At 39.5% G+C, this 5,051-nt stretch overlaps 1 pseudogene; it reads right to left on the minus strand.

The window, feature by feature from the left end:
- Window positions 1-2,818: 2,818 nt before the first annotated feature.
- Window positions 2,819-3,847, minus strand: LOC100470041 (annotated as a pseudogene).
- Window positions 3,848-5,051: the final 1,204 nt, after the last annotated feature.

Genomic DNA, 5,051 nt, shown 5'->3' on the forward strand with positions numbered 1-5,051 from the left:
AGTTAGTCACATGACTGAGCCTGACTCCCATTGGGCAGGGAAATACAATCCTCATTCTGAGAGTGGAGGGAAAACAGATACTAGTGGGAAATACCACCACCTTCAAACTTTCCTTTTATTTACTGACTTATTGTTGGTGTTTCCTGCCCTAGATCTCCTATTTTCTTATGTGTTTGATCCTTATGGTAGAGTTTATCCACAGTCAGGGTTTGGGATCAACCTAGAAGCTGGTAAGCCTATAATTTCTACCTGCAACCTTCATCTCTTTTCTGAATTTCTGTCACTGTGTCCAAGTGTGTATCCATCCAAGTTTTAGTGATTAAAGGGATAACTTTTAGGATTGTGTGGAAGGGTGAGAAAATAGGATGAGACTGAGATAGGGATGGGCAGGAGGAAAATGGGAAGAGTCCAAGGTAATACAAATAAAGGTTCATATGTTTGGCAGGTTCACTTCTTAGTTGGAAGTTTTATATTTCTGTTTAACTGTAAAGTGGTAATAATAATAATTCCTACTTCATAAATTGGTTCTGAGGACTTAATTCATATATGTAAAATGCTAAGAATGATGGTTGGCTTGTATAATCATTTTTTACCTCAGAGTTTTAGCATGAGAGGAAGCTTAGGTATTATTTATTCTAACCCTCTACTTCTACAGATGAGAAAAATAAGGTCAAGAAAAATCCAAAGATTGGCACAAAGTTGACAGCTAGCTATTAGGTGAACCAGTTCTAGCATTCAGCTTTCCCAATGCTCCACTCATCCACATTTCAGGGATACCTTATTGTCATTTTTTATGCGAACTATAAAAATTCGAAGGCAGGAATGCAAACCAACGTTATCCAGTCATAGTATAGATTTTCTTCTGATTGTACTCCATTGCTAGAATCTGACATGTCTCATTATAAGTGCTGCTCCATAGAGGAGTCATGTGCTGGAGAGTTTGCACTCTCTTAAGAGAAGCCAAGATCTTGTGGCAGGATTTGGTCTATTGGTTTAATTTGGAAAGTTGCACATAAGTTTCTGGTATCCCACAAATTAAAGTAGAATTACTATAATTTAGTTCCTAAGAGTACTATGTGAAATCAAATTATATTGCACTACTATTGCTGTAGTTATCCTTTAAAAATATTCTTTTTTTAAAACCAATATCAATATGTGGAAAAATTCAGAACTAGTCAAATGCAGCCAAAGTTTCTGTTTGTTATAAACAGAGAAGAATGTCTTGAATGTAATAAGTTGTTTGGGCAAAGCTGTTTTTGTCTGCTGTGACCAACTTGTGTCCATTGTATCTGCGTCCATGATGGACAGCATGTAATTTAAGAACAGTGGTTTGTGAAGAATGAGGCAAATGAAGGTTGGGAGGGAAACCCAAGTTACTCTGTTAACCAAATTCATCTTAAAATACTTCTAATTTTTCAACAACCTACTACTCTCTGCATACTTGGCTTTACAGTGTTATAAAATCAACTTTATTCAACTAAAATATATACTTCATAGGGGAAAAAAGATCCCCTCCCCTAGGATTACTTAATTTAAAAATTCTGTGTTGAGAAGATTTCAGAGAAATCTATAGATACCCAGGCCCAGGAATGCAGATATAAGTTACTTAACTAAAGATTATAACCTGTGAGCTTATGAATCTGTCAGCAGGTCTACTAGAAAAGTTGCCTAGTTTTAACCCTGGAGGAAGACATTATCTTCATTATGTTACAGGAAACAGCACCACAATACAGACACTATCTCTATTCTCCCAGACTGTTGTTCATACAAACGTCCTTTAAAAGACAGCCGGGGAAAAAGTTGCCACTGGAAGTAAAAAAAAAAACAAAAACAAAAAACAAAAAACAAAAAACATGGAGAATTGTTATCAAACGAGTTTGTTTCTTTTTATTGCTGTATAGTATTCCATGGACTAGACACACCACAGTATATTTATCCATTCACTAGTTGATGCACGTTTGGGTTGTTTTTGGGTTTGGCTAAGAAAGCTATTTTAAACATTCATGTATAATTTGTTGTGTGGACATTATGTTTCATTTATATTGTTAAACATGTAGATGTGGGATTTCTGTATCATATGGTAAATACATATTTAATTTTTTGAGAAAGTTCCAAAATATTTTACAAAGTGGTTATCATTTTGCACTTCCAACAGCAAAGTACAAGAGTTTCAATTGCTCCACATCTAAGGCAGCACTTAATTTAAACCCGTCTACATGTGAACTAGTATCTCATTGTGGTTTTTATTTGAATTTATTAAGGAATAAAACTATTAGATATTTTTATGTTATTTGCCTTATTTTATCATCTTTGGTTACATTTTCATTCAGATCTTTCTTTTCAAGAACCTAGTTAATTGTCTTCTTAACATTGAGTTGTAATTGTTGACAAAGACACTCTTTGACCAAACTTCAGACAGAGTCTTCAGGCCGTCCTTTCATTTTTAGTTAAGTTTTGTTTTGCTTTTCTTTTTCTTTTTTAAAAAATGCTGATCTTTTTCACCCATTAGATTTGTTTGAAGAACAGCTTCCCATGTTTAAAAAATTAGGAAAAAAAGAATCCCTGGTCCCTAGAATACTAACACCTTGTAAGTCTTGTGTTCATCTGATTGGTCCTTCCACCTGACAGGACCTCCCACATACCTCCGGAGAATACTACAGAAGGTGCTGGGAAATTAGGGAGGGACATGGACTCAGCAGCTGCACCACCCTGGACTCTTCTCTGTACTTACAGGGAGGAGCAGCGCTTCCAGCAGGGTGGCTTCTAGGTGAGGCTCCCTTTTCTCCATGGCCTGTAGCCCTGGCCCATGCCTGCACACTTAGGAGACCTCCATCTCTCTCCAGTATCCACAGGGCAGAATGTGCTGTAGCAGCCTGTTGACCACATCCAGAGTCTGGTCCTCCTCCAGCACAATGTCACAAGAGTCTGTGTTGTGCTTCTGCTGCTCTTCCACCTTGTCATTTAAGAAACCAATCTTGAGAATGCCCTCCACACTGGGGATCCCATCAGTCATAGTGAGGTCTCCCATGGAGTCTCCCAGCAGGAGGATGTGGTTTTGCCCTGAAGCTGCTGGAAGTACCTGGATTTCTCACAAGCAAAGCTATTCTTGTTGTCTGTGCATATGACCTGGCTCTTGAATCCCTGTAGGAAACTGTCTTTCTCAGAGTCCATGTAATTAGACACAATGTAGATGATGGGGTGAAACACTTTCATCAGTTGGATAATCTCCTCTAGGATATCACCAATGCCCGTGGAAAAATGAAAAGGGGAATGTTATGTTGGTAGAGGGTATTGAGGAATGTCTTGTATCCCTCCCTTAAGTATTACATTGGACTCTCTAACCACCGGGGCTATCTGAAACTTCTGAATCTTCTGCTGGCATGAGAGATCACATGCTTTGGTCCACAAATCCATCATATGAAGTAACTTCTCTATGACAGTCCATGTTGGGTCAATCTCAACTCCATAATAGCGGTGAAGGAGCCCCTTGAGCTCATTGCACTACTGCTCACTGATGACCTTGCTGCGATCTAGAATGTTGTAAGTCTATCACTTCTTACAAGTCCATCCATTACATGCAGACCTGCTCAAGGTCATGTCAGAATCAGAAATGACCTGTAAGTGGTCTCCTCTACCCCTGTGGAGGGTGCCAACAATCTCTTGCACCTGCCCAGGCTGCCAACATTAGGACCCTGGTCTTCATCAGGATGCTTACCTGTCCCCAGACCCAAGGGAAGCCCTGACCCCAGCTCTGCACTGGGCCCAGGGGCAGCTCAGGGCAGCTCAGCAGCTCTGTGATGAAGGGGGCTCTGGCCTGGCTCAGGGCAGCTACTGACCAGGGTGGCATGGCAGGGTCTGGGGGTGGGGGCGCTTGGAAAGCCCTGGGGACCCAGGCCTGCCCCTCACATTTCCTTCTGCCTCTCCTCTTTGCCAATGCACTCCTGGCTCTCTTTTCAATTAGGCCTCATCCTTGGGCCTTGTCTTCAGCCTTCACAGTCCAGTTGTGGCAAGAATGTTGCTAAATTAGTTGATAGAGAATCCTCTCTCTTTGATATCTGATCACCCTTGATACCTGGTCAAATTCCTCATCCTCCATTCTTGATGTCTAAGCCCTTGGCCTGCCTTCGAAAAGAATCTTGTACAGACAAGATGGTTCTTAAACAGACAGTCAGTTTAGCAAGAATAACCCTATCCTTGATATCCCTTCATAAGTGATTTTCCATCCACCAACCCCTTCACCTGCTTGATGTCTGTAAGTCCCAAGCTATCTCTGCTGTATTTAGATTTGGGCCAGATCTTTCTGAGTTGTGATAGTCCTAAGACCATTTGAAATAGTTCTGAGCAAAGTCTTCTCTATTGTTTTAACAAGTGACAGAATAATTTCTTTCTTTCTTTCTTTTTTTTATATGGATATCCAGTTGTTTCAGAATTATTTATTGAAAGATTTTTCTTTCACTTTTGAAGTGCTTTAATGCCTGTGTTAAAAATCAAGTAATTGTATCAGTGTGGGTCTGTTTTTGGACTTCATGGTACTCCATTAATCTGTTGTTTCTCTTTGCATTAGTACCACATTGTCTTGGTAATTGTAGCATTCTAGTAAATATTTTTTAAGTTTTTATTTAAATTCCAGTTAGTTAACATACAGTGTTATATTAGTTTCAGGTGTACAATATAGTAATTCAACAATTGGATACATCACCCGTGCTCATTACGACAAGTGTGCTCCTTAATCCCCATCACCTATTTCACCAACTGCCTTCCCACCTCCCTTCTGGTAACCATCAGTTTGCTCTTTACAGTTAAGAGTCTGTTTTTTGGTGTGCCTCTCTCTCTCTCTATTGCCCTTGTTCCTTTGTTTGGTTTCTTAAAGCCCACATATGAGTGAAATCATATTATTTGTCTTTCTCTGACAGACTTATTTCTAGTAAGTTTTGATAGCAGGTACTGGAAGTTCTCCAAATTTTCTCTCTCTCTGTCTCTCTGTCTTCTACCTATTCTAAGTTCAGTGAATTTCCATGAAAATATTAAATCAGCTTGTCGTATTTCCTAAT

Source organism: Ailuropoda melanoleuca, chromosome 15 (assembly GCF_002007445.2).
Source record: "Ailuropoda melanoleuca isolate Jingjing chromosome 15, ASM200744v2, whole genome shotgun sequence".
In the NCBI taxonomy this organism is placed as follows: Eukaryota; Metazoa; Chordata; class Mammalia; order Carnivora; family Ursidae; genus Ailuropoda; species Ailuropoda melanoleuca.